This window comes from Hipposideros armiger, unplaced genomic scaffold (assembly GCF_001890085.2).
Source record: "Hipposideros armiger isolate ML-2016 unplaced genomic scaffold, ASM189008v1 scaffold_154, whole genome shotgun sequence".
Lineage (NCBI taxonomy): Eukaryota > Metazoa > Chordata > Mammalia > Chiroptera > Hipposideridae > Hipposideros > Hipposideros armiger.
The window spans coordinates 877,271-899,101 of record NW_017731504.1 but is presented as its reverse complement, the minus strand read 5'-3'; the positions used below and the strand labels follow the sequence as shown (position 1 = coordinate 899,101).

Genomic DNA, 21,831 nt, shown 5'->3' with positions numbered 1-21,831 from the left:
AAAAAAGTATATATATCAAAAGAACTCGCAAAACTCTCAATTCAGCCTTACACTTCAATCAACCATTAAGTAATTTCCAAATGTCTCTTTACTTGACAGGTACTGAAGTAGGGACTGTTAAGCATGTAAGGCACAATCAACACCTCTACAAATAAAATAATAATTTCATTCAGTAATTTCATTCACTGAACAGGTATTTAGTGAATGGTCACCAACACCATAAATTTACGAAAGATATGTTTTAGAACCATCATAAATTCCTTTGAACTCTTCTTAAAGTTCTACAAGATAACCATGATTTATGCCATCACCCTAACTTAGCTAAGATTTAAAGTTATATACATCTTAACCAAAAAAAAACCACAAAACATTGAGACTGTTTGAGTTTCATTTCATGTTGTCAGAACAAATACTTTTCTAGCACTATTTCATTATAATATAAAACAGCTTGTTTAGATAATTGTTTTTGAATAGCATTATACATTTTTAAAGCAAGGAAATATGCATTGACTAGTCTTTCAATCTTGAACATTATGAAGTTTACCTAAAATACTCATTCCTCTCATGTCAGAATAAACAAACTAGCAGAGCAGTTATGTTAATAGAACGTAAGAGAAACTGGTTGGGTAAGAAGTTACTCAGCAAACCAATAGAATTACTTTTCATTCTAAAAATATAGCAGGAGTTGGAGGGATAAAGGGAACATATGTTACTTTCACGTACAATGACTATATCACATTTATAATGAAATAAAGATAGCTTTGCAGGTATGGCCCAGCCGGACAACCAGTTTTCTAACTATGATGGTCAAATATCTAGTCCATACATTTTAAATTAATAAGACATACTTAAAAATTTTTGTCTTGCATTACCATTACAATTACTGTGAATTTTTATGAAGGTAAATTTTTTTTGTTATTTAACTCGGAAGTCCCAATCCTTTTTATAACCTTAAAAAATAAAAAATAAAAAATAAAGAAATCCAAAAGAGAGCACAAGTTTCTTGCAAAAATTATCTCATGTGATGTAAATGATTTTGCCACATTTACTAAAACGATTTGTCACTAAAAGTGCTTGATAATGATTTATTTAATCATGTGGCCCTGTGTTCCATACAATCTAAAAAAAAAAAAAAAAATCTGGGTTTTACTTAGTCAATTAAGTAAGCAAATAACCAGTGTTCTGACAAAGGGCTTTTAAACATGTGGTCCTTAAGTTACTCACACTAACATTTCCAAAAATTATGGCAATAGTAAAATGACAAATGTGATAAAATTTAAAAATTAGTAACTTATGGGTAAGAATAACTAGAGAACGAATGTCATCTCAGCAAAGTCTAAAGAGTTAGGGAGTCAAATTACAGATGATCAGTGGTTCCCAGGTCTTAGATAGAGCTGATCTTCAGAGTGCCCAGAAAAGGGTGCTGATACAAACTTAATATTATCAGTCAGCAGTGAGTCAGGAAGCCCGACGGAAAGAGCTGGAGAGGTTAGGTGGTATAGGGTGGGAAAACTGGTCACTGGCCAGTGGGACCTAAGTAAAAGTCAAAGGTTAAGGATGACCTTGAGGCTTCGTGAGTAATATTCCTACTAGACTCAATTAGCACCTTTGAGCTACTGTAAACAAGCAGTCTCCTCTTTACAAAGGAGCAATGTTTCACAGCCGGCTTTTCAAAATCTCTGTTTTGAATCCTGTATTTTACAATCATGCCACTGAGCTCAATGAAAGGCAGTACAACTGTTGTTTTTTAACTGCTTAATGCATCCTCACTACCTACTGGGCAAGACTCAAACTCAACCAGGAAAGCAGCAGACTATCAACAGGGTAATGGATTTCCTGCTGAATAGCCCACCAATTGCCACTCATTTCTTAAATAAGAATGAGAAAGGTAATTATTGCTCCTGTTAAGAAAATATTGGTTTGTTGGAAAAGTCATGACATATTTTTTCTATGTTTTTCGTTGCAAAAATGTGTCATGACTTTTCTAACAACCCAATAATTCCACAGGCCAACGTAATGCACACAGTGAATGCATTATTATCCTTCCAAATGTGTAGGGGACTAAACCTCTACAACCTCTAGCTGCCCAAACGACGACCATCAAGTCAGACAGGCTGCATTCTAAAACCTGCTGCATCCAACCCAAAGGTGCTGATCTTGCTATCCCCATTCTCATTCTCACACAAAAATTCAAAGCTTTTATTTTCATTTAGTTGCCACTTAAGATTTATAAAAAGTTCATTTTTTCCTTTCCTTCTCTTAACTCACAGATCATACTCTCCTCATCACAGGTTGCCAGTTTTTGGAATGTTAAAAATCCCATCAAGTTGCACTTCGATGGTGTGACAATTAAGTGTCAATGATGGATACAAGAGTGGGTGCTTCAAGTCCTTCTGCCTTCTATTATTGCACCTACCTAAGCTCCTTTCTAAAGGTCAGAAAATTTTCATCTTTAATCAGAACTCGAAAAAGACAGACTAACTTTGTAAATATATTAAATTAGTTGGGCCAACAGATGTGTAATATTGAGCCTTTTGTTAGTACACTGCAGAGGTAAAGAAATGTCTCCATTATCTACCTTTTAATTTAATTTCCATTATGCTTATAAATTAAAAACTAAGGATTTCATAAATAACCAGTATTTTCTATTTAAGAACTCTTTATAGCTTTCTGGATGTGCTGTTTTAACACCTGATGTTTGAAGACATGATCCCGTTGGCTATAACTGCCTGCAGGGCCGCCATAGCCTGCTGTGCAATCTGTGCTTTGCACAATCCTAGGGGGCACCATTCACATCAGAGAGCACAGATCTATACATTCATTATGACAATTTCCAGACAAAAGGCAGTGAAGTGCCTCGTTCTAACAAAATCAGTCTACCATGACAATTTTCCAACATTTGCAACTAGAGGATCTCAAAAAATGGTGCCTTTTTTTCCCCTAATGTACACAAAGGAGAAACATAAGCTGGCAGCTGTAGGGACTGCCTGGAAGTCAGGAGCTGGACGATGGCCACTCCCAGGTGAACTCCCAGAAGCAGAGCTCTGATATACTGCACTCCAGGCTTCCTCCCTGAACTGCAGAGCAGAGGTTAATTTCTCCAAAATGAGCCCTAAAAAAGTACCAACCTTGAAAACATCTGGGGTCTTCACTCACTAATGTTTAGTACACATCCATTTGAGTTACAAGGTATGTATCACTAGGTTTCACTACAGTAGTTTCTTACCAAGGCCACCATGAGGCGTCCCAGCACACAAATCATTGAAATCTCTCTCACAACTCAAGTTGTTGGGGTTTTACAAACTTCTTGCGCCTGATCAACAGCTATTAAACGGTTTATACTTTGATGGCTAGAACAAAATCTAACAGTCCTAGGAACTTTAAAGGCTCTTTTGCTTATGATTAGGATGAGCTGCTTTTCCTAAAACCAGATTGTAATAAACTTAAAACGTTTGATAAACTGGCATGGCATTTAACAATGTGTTATTGTTTTGCAAATTCTACCTCTGTTTTCACAGGACTCAGGGAGCTACACGAAAGCCATGTTTCAATTTATTATCTGTTAGCTACCAAAATTGTTATACTGCTAAATAAATTCGAAATCAACTAGTAAGATAATAAAATGATTTCAAAATTAATATGTAAGATGTATCACATATAGCTTTAGTCTAACGATACATAACATTTTAGTTCTTAAACCTTTTTTAACCATTTATAAACAACACAAAAAAGTCACACATTCCTGCTGTGAAAATGGTGCCATCAATTGACTAAAATTATTTTTACATCATTTTGGAGCTAAGCACATTCCCATAGCAAAATACCAAACCAGAAGCCTTCCATCCTGGTTCAAGCCTTGCCACTCAACATGGCCTGGGGCCTAGCTTCTTAATCTGGGCCTCGCTTTCTTCAAATTTAAAATGATGGGTTATACCACTCCAAGATCATCTACAATATCCCTTTCGGAGCGAAAATTCTACTGTTCTCTTTGGATGTAAGTTATCTGCGTTCCAAAACTGTTTTCTTTTTTTCATGTGGTGGCACAATTTTTTTTTTAATCACGATCTCTTAGGCTACTTTCTAATATTAACTTTAACTTTAGACATTTACCATATAATCAGAATGACTCAAGAAAGAGTTATCAATGAGCAACTGTGTATATGACAATCTGCATGACAACGTAGACAAGCAGAAAGAGAACAAGTACTACTATCCTGAACCAGAAGGCTGGGCTTTAAACCCTCAGCGTTACGATTCAATAGGAATCAAGACAGGTACATGGCACTAGGTATGGAGTGATACAAATACCATGTGGGGGCAGCACACGAGGCAGGATAAGGGAGTGAGTGAGTAGGAGCGTTGTATCCTCAGACAGCATGAGCTGAAAGGGAATGCCAGCTCCACCATGTACCAAAGAATGACCTTGCGCAAGCTGCTGGGCCTGAGACTCAGTTCCCCCACCTAAAATGGAGATAATCCCTTCCTCACAGGCTGTTTCGAGGTAGACAGAGAGGAACCACTAGATTCTGAGTTTACATAACTGCTTAAAAAAGTAAGGCTTTTCATGTATCCTCATGACTTTTATTTTCATTCTCCATAAAAGCCAAACTAAAGAAAAAGTTCACAGTTTCTAACTCCTTCCATCTCTCTATGCCTTCTCCCAAAAAACACATGCTCTGGCTTTTCTTCAAACTGAAATTCTTCAACAAACCTCTTCTTTAGCCATTCATCTACTATACCATGTCCAAACGTTGGTACAAATATTCAAAAACAAACTATAAAACTTAAATTGAAGTAAAGGGAATCTATAGAAATAAATATTCTAAATAAATTGCTTTTGGGTCAGACTGTAAATCTTTTAAATAAAAAAAGTTCTAGAGCTCTAATGCAATCAATCTTTTATCATTCTCCCACGGTAAAATAATTACTAGCCTCTTGACTCTTGGGGAACTTTGAGATAAGATTCTAACAAATAAAACTTTTCTGCTATGTAAAATATTAATTGAATAATTGATCCTGTAGTAATTTTTGGATAGAAATACCTTCTCTTTTATAGTTGGCAGAAATGCTATATTGAATTCTCTAACTGGCCTGTGAGATGTTCCTTTTCTATAAAGTGCCACATTAAATGTCTTTTAAATTTAAAAAGAAAACTATAGCACTTGCCTGCAGTTTTTTTTAAAAAAATACCAGTTGATATCAAATTTGTGATATGAATGTGATCCAGAAATGGGTGTAGCTCAAATATCTAGATATCAATTCATATTTTCCAATTAATTTTCATTATAATTTCAGAAATATGTCTTACAGGAAAAAACATGTCCCCAATACATAATCTAAATCTCACTTAAGAATCCTAATATACACTTCAAAGCACTTCTTTATCAGTGTGTGTGTGGTTCCTATGCATTTAATTTTCCATCACAAGCTACAAAAAAGTTAAGTCAAATGGACAGTCGTTCCACATGATCTGAGAACACTTATTTAAATACACAAATAAATTTAAGCACACCAGAAATGTAAGGACCATTTCACTAATACTTTATATCCCACTGGGCATGAACAATTCAACTATCATATTGCCCACACCACTGCTGTTCCAGGTATTTACAGTAACTTCACTGCTGTTCCAGGTATTTACAATAACTTATCAGGTTGAAATTTTTGTGAAAGAAAAAACAACAAATCTTAGTTCAAATAAGATAAATTCTGCTCTGCACAGTGGGCAGCTCTCTGGCCAAAACAGTGGGTTCTGGTCTCATGGGAGCCACTGCAAACTCAGTGACCTGGGTCAAACCCACTTAACAACATTGAGCCTATTTCCTCATCTGCAAAATGAAAATAATACTACCGGCCTCACACAGTGGTTTTAAAGAGCAAATAAGATGTCAGTTAAATCAGTGTAAACTCTAGACTGCAACAGTTCAACGGAAGATATGTTACTACTGTGCCTTTAAGGGTGACAGCCTTGCAATAAAGAAAGATTTGATGACTTAATGATGAGACCATGCTAAAGATGGAAGAGGGCTCTATGAAGAAATCTTTATCCACCTCTAGGAAGCCTGGACAGACTAAAGTGTTTCTGTATAAAGACAAAGGGGAACTTCCTATATACTATGAGATATCAGAAAAGCAAATTAGAGCATACTAATTTATTAATTGTGCAGATGTGAAACTGCTTTAAATAAGCATGTCCTAAATGAGACTGAACTGTAGAGAGGGGAAAGGGGTGCCTATCTTGACTGATGTCACAGAGCCAAAAAGGATGCCTTCGTCTGGCCAGCTTCTAAAGGACAGAGCTAATGCCATAACTTCTCGGGGAGGAAATGTTTGTTCTCCAACTCGGACAACACTCAATAAAATGCATGACAGGTTTATTTTATGACCACAAAACTAGAGTGTTTATCACCTCTTAAAGAGGACGTCTGAATAAGAAAATTCCAAAAAGAAGAGAGAAAATGCAAACTACCTTGTTTCATTTATTTGTAAATAAATTCAGTCCTAATTGTAATAGTATACATTGCAGTGATCCATAACATAGCCCAGCTTTAGAGATGGGGGTAGAAGTTACAGAATAACAGCATGTAAGAAATAACTATCGTAAGCTCCATTTTCTTTACTGATAATGTGTCAATAAACGTATGTTAATAAGGACCTTTAAATAAACAACTAAATGTGATCTGGCAGTTGTGGTCACTAGAGTATCTCTGTGCAGGCAACAACGCCAAGGCTTAAAAACATATCTGTGCATGAGGTAATCCCAGAATCACTGGCTTTGCTTCAATCAGGGCAGGATTCATTTACAGGCCTCTGATCTTGACACTGATCCATTCCTGTATACACAGAGCCTCCTACACCTAGTACATAGAATAAAACACAGCAATTCAACAAAAATTAATCAGACGCCTACTGTACTATGTCCTAGGCATTGTGGGTACAAAGATGAGTAAAATCCAGATCCTACTGTTTAAGGTCACATTTTTTTAAGACCTGAGATCACCGAAGCCATTCCACCCAGATGTTCTTACTAACACTGTGCTGCCACCACCACCACCAGCAGCAGCAGCTATAACTTTCTGCCTCCTTACAGCCAGTCTATCTCCATGCTCTGTCCTGCTTTAGGGACTTCCTGGAATTTACCTTTTCCTGCCCATGGATCTATAGATTCTGCCTGAACCCTCATGCTGAGACACAAACTGTCCATACCCCTACTCAGTCAAATATTTATTGAGTTCCTACTATGTGGTAGGCACTTTTATAAGCACGGGAGATACAGCAATGAACAAAAAGTGTCTCTATTCCTACCAGATCCCTTATGCTGAGCTAGATTCTGTCCTTATCCTTACTAGCCAGTCTAATTCTGCCTTTTCATTCAATAGTATCTATTGAGCTCCTACCATTTCACTAACAGAATATTAGTGCAAGTGATGTCACTTCTAGCCCTAAGCAGTTAAGGTGGGTGTGCTTTCTCCACACCTGAGGGTGCACCAGTGATCAAAACAAAATCCCTGATCTGATGGAACTTATCTAAACTTGGTGTGACACTGCCCAATTTTGACCTACAGTGTCCAAAGTGGGGTTTGAAAACCCCAAAATATAAATAAGACATAGTGCACTAGAGTAGGTAAGAATATTAGAATTTTTCTTTGTTTTCAATTTATCTTTTTTATTTCTAAGCTATTTATATTACATGCATAATATATTAATAGCCCAGTATACATATTTTATAAATAAGTGCACATATCAAGGATATATGCTCGAATTCTTTTACTGAGCGGATAGGGCAGCCTTTAAGAAGTCCAGATTGCACTGGCTTCATGATAACACATTTGGAATAAACTATTTGGCCCAGATGGGGTTATCCTGGGCTTACCACCAGGTTCATTTTCTCTTTGATAGATTTGAGTAAGCATTTCATAACAACGCCTAAACATGAAGCGATATGACCAAAGTTCAGGTCCATCCCAATGTGCTCTCACCTAACTGTTTCCTATAGTCACCATCCCTCTACCTCATGGATATCATAGCATCTTTCCTTTCTAATCCACATGTGGTATATACGTGTCATGACTCTACTAATAACATTCCGAGGCCAGAGCTATTATATTTTTATTCTGTAAGCCCCAGAATTTCTAATTCAGCTTTATACTCAATAAACACATATTGCATAAAATAAAGACAATTCAATATATAGAACCTGGACTTACCAAATAGATATGATTAGAAGAAGATCACTTGCTTACAAAAAACGGATCTCCTTCATAAAATGATCAGTGCTTTATTCCTTTATGCAGCTCCCCTATGTGGACTTGACATTGATTACTTAATATAGGAACCTGGGAATGGTAAAACTTCAATCTGTAAAATCAGCAGCCACTGCTAATTGAAGGTCATTTAGAAATACACATGAAGCATCCTGAAATTATAATTTGTCAATAATAATATAGTTAACTTTGAAAAATTAGTTAAGTCAGAACTTTTCAGGAAAACATCCTTAATGAAGAAAAGTACTGATCACCCTAATTCTCAAGAGTGATATTTTAGACTTTAAGGCCATTTAGCTATATTTGAAGATATGTCAGAAGTGACATATATGGTCACATTTAAAAAAACTAAAGAAAAGTGAATTCACTTCCTAACAACTGATTCATTATCACAGCTCCTCATGCGGTAAACTTATCACTATGTGTGTGAGAACAGGTCCTCACATGTGTAGCTCTGTGCTACATATGATCCCATTCCTCAAGACCTCTCAAGCTACAGAAAACTTCTGTATGGACTTGCATTATTCACGCAGAGGCTGTATGTAGAAAATTACTAAAATAAAACAAAACCCTGGACTTACAACAAATTTGAGTATGTTCTGTGTGACTACTGAGAATGGATAGCACCAAATTAGATGAGAATGCATGTCCGTACACAAAACTTACAAAGTTCATTATTACGATGAGGACTGGTCAAAAAGAGATCTGAGTGGCTGTACATCCCTGACACCAAAGCACCCCAAGACAGAGAACAGAAGAAAGACTCACGAGTTATTATTCTGTGTGCCTCTGTTCCTCTTTGCTGCTTTAATGTAAGCATTAGGGTCATTATCAATGTTGTGTGAGCTTACAAAGAAATATCTTCCCAGATCAGCATCTTTATGATTTTGCTTATGAATGTACTTGTTTGTTATTAAAGCACCCAAGGCTGGCATCTGGCACACAGAGCACCATATTTTAGAAACAAAGTTTTCATCTCAACTAGGCTGATATCCAGGAAGGATCAGTCAAAAGAGGACCACAATGAAAAGAGGGTGAAAAGGCAGACATTCTGAGGTGTAATAAACCAAAAGTCATGATTAAAAGAAGTGATACTGAAGGTTTGATCAAGTTAAAGGAGAATCCACAGACCAGAAACCCAGATCTTAGTGAAGCATGAAAGGCGACCAAACTCATAGGTGCCGCCAACCACGGCTAAGCAAGACGTGAGACAAACCACAGCTGTAAACGCAGGTCGAAAACATCCTGGAAAACCTGAAAACTGATTAAAAATGATGCCCAATGATTCCATCAATCTATAATCTCTCATGGATTATAGAGAAGTACATTTTAGAAGTGCTTCTTTAGAATCTCATGTTGTATGGTTTAATTGGGCAAAGCCTTATTAATATACTCCTAACCAGTATTATTTATCTAAGTAAAACCGTTAACCACAGTAGTTGATAGTATTTTTATTGGCATGTTTGGATGTCTATTCAAACTTAGTATTCTGTTCAGTATGCTTTTAACATGATCTGGTATATGTGGAATCCTCAAACACTTCACTTCAAGTGTTGTCTTTACAGATTGTGACATTAATAGCAATAAATGAAAAAAGGAAAAATAAATTTAAAAGGTGTCACTTCTCTTTACTTCAAAAGTGTTATTATTACAGACTGTGACATTAATACCAATAAATTAAAAAAGGAAAAATAAAAAAGTCAAACATTTGACTGAAATATAACTTTTTAATATAAACTGAAAGCTTTATCAAAAACAAACAAACAAACAAACAAAAAAAAGTCAGTGGCTTTTCAAATAGACCAAAAGCCAAAAGGATGCACTAATATTTAAATAAAAGCCAAATCAGAGTTACAAATCTAATTTTTAAAATCCACTCTAGTGCTTGGACCAAATTAGCTTTACAACCTTAATGACAATTAGGACAAACACAAGGCCACAGCAAGAAAATCCCCTCACAGTTTAGTGTACAGCTCCTATGCTGGAATTAGCCAGTTTTTCAGTGGTATTTACTCAGTACTAGTTTATGCCATATCTGTTAGAACAATTAGCACAGAATAATTTATATGACAGATATTTACATCTAGTGGACTTTTCCAGCCAGTACCACATTTGCTTTGAGGACAAGAGCTGTTCCACATTCACCTTTTTATCCTCCAAGTCTAAATCAGTATCAAGATGCCATAGGCACTCAACCCATGAAGGGTGAATTAAATTGATAGTAGTTTTTGCTACCTTAACCTCACCAACAATGGGCCAAATTATTTTATCTGCAAAATATTTTTGAACATGACCCAAGAAAAAAAGTCGAAAGAAAGGTTCAGACACCATAAAATTTATGTTTCGGTTTACCAGCATACTTCAATGAGAACCGTGTGGAAGTGGTTTATTGTGGGAGGATGAAGCACAAGAAATGGAAGCCCGACACCATTGGTCAAGTATCATTCAGCTAAAACAACGCAAGAGCACACTCTTAATAAGAAGATTATCAACCACAAAAGCTACTTTGCCAAAACAGAACAACACCCTATTTCTATGTTTCATATATCAGGGAAAAACACAATCCATTAAAAAAGGATGACACACTTTTGATCTTCTATATCTGAATCAGGTTCTGACTTCGCTGAATTTGCCAAGATAAAAGAATTTAATTTCAGATGAATAGGGCTCTTAGCACAAAAAAAAAACACCAACACATTACTTTGTATTTTCTAAATGATTTGGTACTTGTATACAAATACTTAATTTTAAAATCTCTTCTACTTATCACAGTGGAAATAAATTTCTTAGGTAAAATAAATCAAAAGTACCCATAAACCACTTCAAAAACTGGTTTGACTGACTTATCTCTAATTCACATTTGCTCATCAGACACTCTGAAATGAAGTTCATGAATCTGCTTATTAATTTTTCCACTAAAATGAATTTATTTTCAAAGCAAATGTCAGTATTTCCCCATGTATAAGACACACCCTTTTTTGAAAAATTTGGGGTCTAAAAACTGGGTGCGTCTTATACAGTGGTTGTATGAGCGCAAAAAAACAAGTGCGAAAAAAGCGGGAAATGCAAGTAAAAAAAATCTACAACGACTGTATAAGATGCACTCAGTTTTTAGACCCCAAATTTTTCGAAAAAGGGTGAGTCTTATATATGAGGAAATATGGTATTTTATAACAGTAGTCATGTTATATTGCTAAATTCCTTTAGTAAAATATATTCATCTATTTAAGTAGTAAAAAGTACCAGAGTAAAAACATCATAGAATACTCAGCCAGGAAAACTCAATCCCTCATGTAAAAACAAATGATTTCTACTGATGTACCAGAGTTATTAATAAATAGCAAACACAATAACTCTTATTATTAGACACTTCTATACTAGATACACCAACCAAGAAGAAAGTTCACTAAATGTCAATTTATAAACTGAATTGTGGGCTGCCATATCTCTGTGACCTCACTGACAATCGGCTCCTCCAGCTCAGAGACTTTCTCACCTACCTCCCTTAAGAGTGTGACAGAGTGGCATTCCAGCTCTATCACTTCAAAATGAAGACTTCTTTTCTGGAAAAGAAATATCAGGGACAATTCTGGGCTGGAAGCTGGTCCAAACCTTTCATTTCTAACCCCTTGCAATGTAGCTGTAAAGACAGGTAAATACAGAAACAGCCCAGGAAGACAGTAGCACTGCAGCCAGGCGTTCTAAGCACTGCACAGTCCCTGGCTACCAGTGTAATCTCAGACAAGTTACTAATGGGGAGACTTTGGTTCCTGGTCATTAAAATAGGGTTACCTCATCAGAAAGTGTTTGTGAAAAATAAAACTTGTGCTCTCCTAAGGAGGCCCTCAGCCCAAATTATCTTTCTCTCTTCCTCCCAAAGTAAAATACTATTTGGGAAACTCCTAAAAACTGCTTTCAACTTTCCCTTAAATATAAATGAAACTGTGTAGTCAGTCTGTTATCCTAAAACATAAAAGTGATTGAATAAGGAGTTCACTTCAACTAATTTCATAAAAACAACAGGTGACTTTACTTGACATAACTCTGCTAAGAGCTCCTCACAATCCTTCACAAATTGACACATGTAGGGAATCGTGTAAATCTCAAACTCATATATCATCAACTTTGTTATATGAGTAGTGATAAATACTATAAGACCTCAAAAACTACAAACAAATCTTTAAAATAATGGTAAACAACAACAACAACAACAAAATTCAACTCCATATTCCCATCCTCAAACTTTTGCAGGCAATATCACAGATGTGCATTACTGAATACAATAAGAGGTTGAGAGAGAAAAAGAGATTAGATGGATACAGAGATAGAAAGAGATGGATGGATGGATAGATAGATAGACAAACTAGAAGGAGAGGGGAAGAAAGGAAAGGTGAGGGTAGGAAGAAAGGAGGGAGGGAGAGAAAAGAAAAAAATTTTAACGCCAGTAACTCCAAAGATAATCAAAGTTTGACAGCTAGATGAGAGAATTATTTTCTCATTTTGTTCCATGCTCCACCACATTCCCTTTGCAGTCACTGATAACTCTACACTTGGGTGAGTTTTGAGCGGTACACCAAAAGCTGAAAAACAACTCAGCATTTTTTAATATTAAAAGAAATCAGCATTGCTAATAAGACTCCCTCTGAATTACTCAATCTGTGGCTTTCCTACACCAAAGAATATAGTCAATCAATAAATAACGAAAGAAGAAAATTTTTCTGTCACCATTTAGTTTCAATTTAGAGTCTAGACCAAATGAAGACTGATTTAAGTCTAACCATAACAATAGTTCAGATCAGCTATTAATTGATTCCTAGAGAGTGTCACATAGACTCCTCCTCACATCAAACTTTTTGTTTTTTCTATAGTGGTTTTATAGGAAATTAAAAATACAAAGACAAGGTCTTAGCTTAGCATTCCATAGTTAATGGCTGAAAATAAAGGTACCTAGGACCTCTGTAATACAATGCAACCGAAAACATTCTCATCTGAGAGTAGACTAAATTTACAGAAAACATTTTCTATTTTTTTCTTTTCTGAAATAAGCTAAGAAAAGTGCAAATGGCAATACAATAATGGACATAAAACCCCTTCATGAAACCTCTCATAACACTAAGCCATTATGAAAGTACCCTAAATTTTGTTCAGTTATGTAAGAAATGTTCAACATGGTAAATGTTTCAAATGTTACATAGATTTCAGTGTGTGTGTGTGTTTATTTTATAAAACTAACAATTACAACAACACAAAAAGAATCAAAATGCCAGATATACGAGGTTCAACTAACAGATACGTGTGTTTTTAAACTTTCCTTACCCAGGGACACAAGTCTTTCAACTCAATTCAACTTAGGAGGTACAAACAATAATTAACTATATGATTACCATTTTGTTTACCTGACTTTATAACCTATGATACCTTCCACCCTTATATATATGAAGCCATAGGGTTCCAATGGATAGGTAGTTTTACTGAGTAAATACATTAACAGTAAGATACTGTCCATGATTCGCCAGCTTGCAATGAACTCAAAACGTTCAGATGATCGGTGATCAAAATTAGCAACAGATTTTGAGTTAAATGGGTAGAAATACCAGATAAATGCACTCTGTGGTACGACAGTATCACAATCGCTTATTTGAAACCCTTTGGTCTAGGTATGCTTCAGATTTTTGTGGGTCTTAAAAAGGTCAGAGAGAGCATATAGCATATATTGCATAACATTTCCTTGCTAGATCAAGGAAAGCATCTCACAATCAAACATATTACTATTTCTATAGCAAAGTATGTGAATATTCTTTCTAAATGGGCTTTACAAGTACTTTAAACAGGCCCCATGATAGTTGGGGTAAATGAGTTTTGGTGCCAAACTTTTGGAGGCAAAAAAAAAAAGCTTTCAGGTTTTCAGAGATTTTTTAGATAAAGGATTGTGAATGTATATCCAATGCCACTACACATCAAAGTACAAAGACATTTTCATAATATATACAGCTTATTAATTTATTGGAGATGGAAAAGTACAGTCAACTAAAATTTAGCAAAGTAAAAAGATATTCCTGGCAACCATACCCTTAAAAATTGGGAAATGCAAAAGTATTTCATTTAAATTTATTCAAATAAATTAAATGCATGTTAAGACGACTTAAAAATAAATGTGTGTGTTAGAGGTAATGGGTGTTTGCGTAAGACAGTAGTGTCTGGGAGCCCTGACACTACTTGTAGTCCTTTGCATTTCCCTCGCACTTGACATGTTGCATTTTCCCTAGCTTTTAGTTTTCCTATTGTTTGAGATTTCAGGGATGTGGTGTATCTCCCATTCATCTTCTCCTTTGCTTGCCCCTCTTTTCTATTTAAGTGTCTATTTTGTGCAACGCAATTTGTTCCGCACTCTGGATGTAATGCTTCTCGAGCCTCTTGCCTTGACACAGGGTAAGTTTTAACTGGTTGTGAGGAGTGCCCCAAGTAATTAGTCACAAATAAAGTATCACGGTTTATAAAGGATTTTACGTGTGGGGGTACGTTCACAATTTTCATTATAACAACGTGATTCGGGGTTGTATTCTGACATACTTTCTTGACAGGAAAAGAAGTGGCTTTCTCACACCGTGCACTGAGCATAAAACCCACCATATAATTTATCTACGTCTATCACCAGGGAAATCATAATGCCTGATGTGTCAACATCAGTCCCAAGTGTCTTGGCAGAAGAAAGTTTGAGAACTGATACTCTCAAATATTCCAAGATCTATCAAAGTCACCAGAGAGAATGCCCAGTGCTGACAACGCGCCACTTTGAAATATGAAAAAAGCTGTTCACCTGTCCTGTGCTGCGTCTTTTTAAAGAGGTGGGAAACTCATTCTCCAAACCTGAAGACGCACTGTGCTACACTGTGGCATATGCTCCGGCTATTTTTTTTTTTCCTTGTGATTGTTCTTATTAATTCCTCTAGTAACGAATTACTTGTCCAGCATTTCACATCCAGTTAAAAACATACCAGTGTTTCATGATACCAGGGTTGAGAGTTACTTTAGAGAAAACAAAAAATTAAAAGGCATAGCTTTGAGAAACTTCAAACTTAGTGGGAGCTGGGGTGAAGTGAAATGCAACTATACAAACTTAAACTGTATATTGAATGCTGACTGTGGATAAGGGTCATTACAGACATGATCATCTTTATGACGCTCATTCTGTTACATGGTAAATGTTAATATGCCCTTTTGCACATAGGATAATGGGAGATTATTCTGAAACGACATACATGCTCCAAGTCCCTCAGCTAGTAAGCAATAGAGGCAGCAGGAGTGCGACCCTGGGCTCTTTGTCTGTGAAGCCTTTGCTCCTTATACTATACCTGCTACTACAGGAATATCTACAGAGGGCAGTGAGGGTCCTCTCAGTACGGGAAACGTTGACTGAAATACTGCCAGGGAATCTTGAAGCTGGAAGAGACCTCAGCAACCAATGAACTCTAACCCCACATTTAGTGCCTGACTCCCATTCAATCTTTAGCCATGTGTCCCTTATACCAGTTCTCAGTATGTCAGAGGACCTCACACCTGCTTCAGAATCACCTGCAATAGTAGCTGAAATGCAGATTTCTAGGCCCTGTCCCAGAAACATTGAATCATAATATCCGGGGATGGGGCCATTTTTTGCAAGCACTCCAGATTGGTGTTTTTCAAGCTGTAAATCATGAAAATCAATTTAGTGAATGATACCTGTATTTATTTTTTAGTAAAATAGTTTGGAACAGATTAGATTTATAAAAGTCGACAGGAATACAAAATATCAGAGGGCACTGCTCTTAGTACTGTTTCAGAAAACTTTCGTTTCAGTTTTTATATGTGGATTGGTATATAAAAGGTATTTATCATACGTCGCAATAAAAAACATTTAAGAAATACGGCTATTTTAAATAATTTTTTCCTCATTCTTATCTCTCCTTTGAAATAAGTTATTGATCTTTTATTATTCCCTTCTATGAAATAATTCATAGATAAAATCCAAACTTCCATGTCCTTTTCAGTTATTACATTCCAGGAGCTTATTTATTCCTATTTTTTTTTCATCCAAAGGCCATTAACTATTGGGTTTAATTATTTAATAAATATTTTACAATATTTTTTTATTTTTCTAAGGTTTCATAAAATCCAACTCATTCTTATTATTACTTCATATTTTATACCTGAAGCTATTTCACTATCTAGATCCTTGAACTGATTCACATATTTCAACTTATTAAGTTTATACTTTGGTAGGTGTGTCAATGCTTCATGGCCTATGTTTAATCCTTTAAGCCTTTCATTCCCTTCTCTTCCAGCTTCTCTCTATTTACATATACTTTTAGATAGAATTCTTTACTGACTTGCCTTCTTTTGCATTTCCATTGTATAACTGATGCTTACTTTAATTCTCACCTTATCTTTTTCTTTGAAAGAAAAACAGGAATGAAAACAAACCCCATTAATACATGAGGATTTTCTGGGAGTATCTTTACAGTTGTAAAATGATGTCCTGGAGTTTCAAGGACCTGTAATTCCCTTCTAAGGAATAATATGAACACAATATGACTGTTGAGTGAAGCTGTACTCAAAAAGTGCTTTCTTCAGGTATGACTTAAAATATAGAAATCTCTACAGTTCGACACAGTCTGTGATGACTGCCCTTGAGGTAGTCCAAACCCATTGATTCAATAACAGTCACAGAATCTGCAAGCTCCAATAAATTCCATTCAATCTCTAGCCTTAGTCCTTACTCCCTTCTGAGCGGTGTTTCTCAAAGTGTAGCCTGAGGACCACCTGCATCTGATTTACCAACCTGGGGCAGGTGATAAAAATGAAGTTGTGAAATTGCAATGTTTTTATAAAGTGGGTTTATTTTCATTTCATAGTAAAAGGAAGCTGACTAAAAATATAAGATACCACTCAGACCTATTTTAAAAGGTGCCTTTAGTGATGAAATGTTAAAAAAAACGAGGTGGACTTCAAATGACAAGTTCAAGAAACCTGTCTTAAGTTAAGCACCTGCTTAAGTTTACATCTTAAAATATAGGTATGCCGCACTGGTGGTGGTGCAATATGCCAAATTAATTGCCTAAAGTTAGTAATTTAGAACATTTAAATATCACAATATTAAACATTTCTGCACTTTTGTAAGAGTAATAATTTCAGGGATTTCCTTTACTTCAGCAAAAACAGGCACACCTGTAATGAGGCTATTTTCAAAAAGTTTTTTTAACAGGGTTGAGCTGTGACGTCTTTATTACTTCTATTAAGGATTTCTAATATTAAAATAATTGATATTCATGGTAGATCCCATAAAATATGGCCCTTGCTTTACCCGTGCTCTTTATGAAACGTAGGAAAATGTAAACTTTAAGTATGTTCGCTGGTGATTAATAATTAAAAGTTATGTTTGTAATTTTACTGAAAAATACAGTTTTATAAATACATTAGCTGCCAAGTTAGATTTTTATGAGTTGCACCACATTATTTTAAGATTGTTGTTTCTTTTTTTACTACATACAAAAAATCTGATCAATAACATAGTTACTTACAGCACAAACCAACCATAATTACATGGTCATCCTAGCTTTCACTCAAAGCTATGTTCTAAATTGAGTGACTCCTGTTTCAGTGCATTAAGTATAAAGATCAGGTATACCAAGTCAAAGGTGGCATATATTTTTCAAGATGTATAGCAGCACTCTATGTACATTAAAAGCAATGCTATCTCACAAACTCTTAAACCCAGAACTTTTTTTGAAATTTAGATAGGGAGATCAAGATGGATTTTTAAAAAGGAAGCTATCAAATTGCAAATTTTTGTTAATATCTAAGTTTCTAGTGGAAGATTCTTCCTAAAACTGTCACAGTACTCCAAATACATAGCACTGAAAAACAAGAGATGAGCAGGAACCCCCTTTTCAATAGCTAGCATTAAATGTGAAATGCAAAATAACGCTTCCGTTCCAGAAGTTAATAGTGATATGCAGAGTAATAAAATGTGAAGTTTGGGAACTCTTGGCAATGTAAAAGCAAAACCTTCATCTACATTCTTATTTTGATAATTAGGCCTCAAATCTAATAAATACATTTTAGATGCAAATAGCTAGCAATTCATTGTCAGGGGGACTCTTTTAAAGCACTACTACAAGTTTTATACTCTAAAAACTACTCTGACTTCAAAGACCCAGACTGTTCTTGAAAATATTGTTTTAATGAAGCAGTTATTTGATATCTCAAAGAAATGCAAGAGCTCATCAGATCACTTTTATTCTGGAAATTACAGATTCCCATTTTAAATTGCGAATGGTCAAATATATTTCCATGGGGAAAGAAATAACATTAAAAGTTTGCTCCAGTGAACAAAATAATGTGCCTCATATGTATAAATGTGGTGTTCTTTAGTAATCAGGAATGCACTTTGAATACTCTTGCCATATGTTCAAAAATGAAAAACTTCTCTTGCAAACAAGCTTAAAAAAAAAAAATCAAAGACATGAAATCCACATATTTTGGTGTGCACTAAATTCATCTTACAGAACCATCTCAGTCTGACCATTCCAGTTGGCCTGTTATGTATGTGACATATTAAGAGGTTCTCTCAACTATTGGAAACAATGTGATATTTACATTCCATAAAAGATGTTGGACACAGAGTTTATATTACATCTCATCTAAGTCTCTCAGCAATGTCAAAGTATATTTTGCTACCATATGGAAACTACCAGAAAGGCCTGGTCTTCAAACTCAATTCCTCTTAATACTAAGATGACCTTTTAGTAACACACACAATATCCCAGCAGGCCAGGAAACAATCAACAAGTTCCCTTTTCTTTTTCTTTTATGGAAAACTGAGTCCAAGTCCATTTTCATTCAGAAAATACAATCTCCATCTTCACTATGGTAATATTACGAAGTACCACAGCTGATTTACACAATTTAGTACAACCAGTTTTCTTAAGGTATCAGCAACTTACGAGTACCTGAGAAATTCCTTACAATGGAGGGGCAAGATTTCAAGTTGGTTTTCTGCAGGTTGGGCTCACAGTGATGCTTTCAAATGTTCTACAAATCCTCAGTTTTCACCTAGATCGTTACTTCTCACAAACTCTTCAGGCTCTTGCTGTCCCCTACACTATTTCACGGATTTTCCATTTGGGAGACATAGACATATACTGAAAAAAGGCACTTAATGCATTTCAAATTCACTGGTTATTGCCTATACATACTGTTAAAATGTACCCAATTTCTCCAAATACATAAATTTTGAAAGAAACTATGATCGATTTGGACCCATTAATTTGCCTTTTGAATCAAGTTGGTATTCTAAATGCCAGATTTACTACACTGCCCAGTACACCCTTTCCCACCACAAAAGTGACTGTCACAAACAGCACAAGTTACTCAAGAAAGAGCGCCTAGGAAAGAGTAAGCAAATGTCAGTCGCTATAATTAGGCTTTCTGCACAATGCCTCTTTGGATTTTTAATAATTCTCTCCGCTCATAAGCTGCAATCTTTCTATAATATTATCTAGCATTAAATGGCCTAGGCCTTCAACTCTGTAAAACTGCACTATCAATTAAAATGCCTATTTGAAAGTAAGTTTTCAAATGACACTTACTTGCAGATAACCGTGAAATGAACATTTAAACTATCTTAAAATAATAATAATGGCCGCTGAAATCTAAATACTAAAGAATCCTAAATTGGCTTCTGCTGTGGGAAACTCAGTGAGACAAGCTTTCTGGGGTGTTGTAACCCCAATAAAGCATCTTCTTTTGTAAACAGTAAGGACCCTTATGTTATTACTAACAGCTATCCAGGTTTCCTGTATGAAGAGTTTGCATACTTACCCAGGAAGGCAAATGGAAAGTACAAAGGGAAGAAGATGAACTGCGGCAAAGCCCTTGTCATATGATAGTGACCTATAAAGTATCAAACAAAGGTACATCATCAGTAGAGTAGAGCTTTACAATAGAGTCCCAACTCCTGCAACATCTATGAAGGATCCTGAAACCCAGGAGTCCAGCTCCCCACCAACTTCTCCCCTCTCTTCACCCCTAGCCCCATGAGCGAACTGTGGGGCAATAAAGGCAAAGCTCCCTGTATTCAAATGGCAGAAGCTCAGGGTAGCCCAGCTGGCATTCCAGGGTATCTCGAGCACCCACTCTTCCTACTCCCCATATGTACAAAGCAGAAAGTTGATCCATTCCGCAAACCCAAAACCCACACCGCGATCATTCATCAACTTGCACAAGTGATCGCTGCCCCCAGGACAAATACACCAGTAACCAAAGCATAGCAATCGATAGGCAGCCTGAGCCTCCAACGTGCCCAGGAGCCAGCCGGAGGTAGCACAGCGATGGCAGTGGGTCCAGGTATCGCAGCGCTCAGCCTTGCGGACCTGGGCTGCCACAGCCGTCGCCCAAACGCCAGCTCTGGTCAAAATCCTGAGATTGGAGATCGGAACCGAGCTGAGAAGCACATTCACCACAGCCCCCCGCGGCAAGTGCAGGGCCACCAGGTCTTCCAGGTCGGAGTGGGGGGAGCTAGGAAATGGAGAGGGAGGAAGGGAGCAAGAGATCCCACCCCGCCTTTGTTGCTGGTCACCATCAAGTTTGCATCTTAGTACAAAATGTCGATCTTAAAGGCTGACAAGACAGAGGCAGAGGGAGAAAGAGAAAGGGAATAGAGTCCATCTTGCTTTGGGGAAAAGGGGAGAGAGAAAAAATGAAGTGCAAATCCCACACTCCGGGCGTAAAAGTCTGTGAAACACCTTTCCATAACGGAGGAGCAACGAGTGGGGTGTCCCCATACCCGTGCCCGCTCGAACTGGCGGCGGTCTGGGCAGAAAACGCCTCCCTCTCCTCTTCCTCCTCCTCCCCCTCCTCCTCCCGCGGGCCCCGGTGAAGATCCCGCCGCCACCACCGCTGCCTCCGCTGCCCCCCAGGGAGGCACCGCCGCCCGGCCCGGCGTTGCCATTCTGGGCTTGGACCGCACAGCGCGCGTGGGGCCGGTCACCGGGTGGCTGCGCGGGGACATCCGCGCCGGGGACCCCCGCGCCCCCTCGCCGCGGACAGTCTACAGAAGTCGCGCGAGCAGAGGTGGCAGCGGCGCACAGGAGAGGGGGCGCGCGTGAGGCCCCCACGCCGCGAGTGGGCAACCCCAGGGGATGACGAAGAACGCCCCTCCCAGCGCGGGGAAAGTACCCCAGTCCCCCGAAGCCCGGCGTCCGCGGCCAGGAGACGAGAACTGGACGTGTCATTAGCAGGACAGGCAATGGTTTCAAAGCCCCAGGCCAATGACCATTAGCAGAGGCAGAGCTCGCTCTGTCCCCATCCCCCACAACCTCCACCCACCTTCCCCTTCGTGCCCCCCCCTCCACCTCCACCCCACCTCGCGAAACTTTTCAACAAGATCCACCTAGACTAATTTGTCCTCAGACAGTTAAAATATTCACTAGACCCTACACATCAGGATGGAAGGGGAATGCACGCTTTATTTTCCTTTCTACTGAAAGGAAAGCAAAAAATAGCTTCTCTCCGTCTCTCCCTCTCCCCC

The 21,831-nt window shown here is 37.3% G+C and overlaps 1 protein-coding gene across 5 annotated transcripts in view; it reads right to left on the bottom strand.

Moving 5' to 3' along the window:
* BBX (BBX high mobility group box domain containing) overlaps positions 1 to 21,831 on the bottom strand; it is a 260,233-nt gene that overhangs the window by 236,560 nt on the left and 1,842 nt on the right. For all 5 annotated transcript variants that reach the window (XM_019651181.1, XM_019651182.1, XM_019651184.1 and 2 more), the window contains one exon: positions 20,124 to 20,195. The gene's annotated coding sequence lies outside the window, so the exon portion shown is untranslated. The remainder of the gene's footprint in view (positions 1 to 20,123; positions 20,196 to 21,831) is intronic.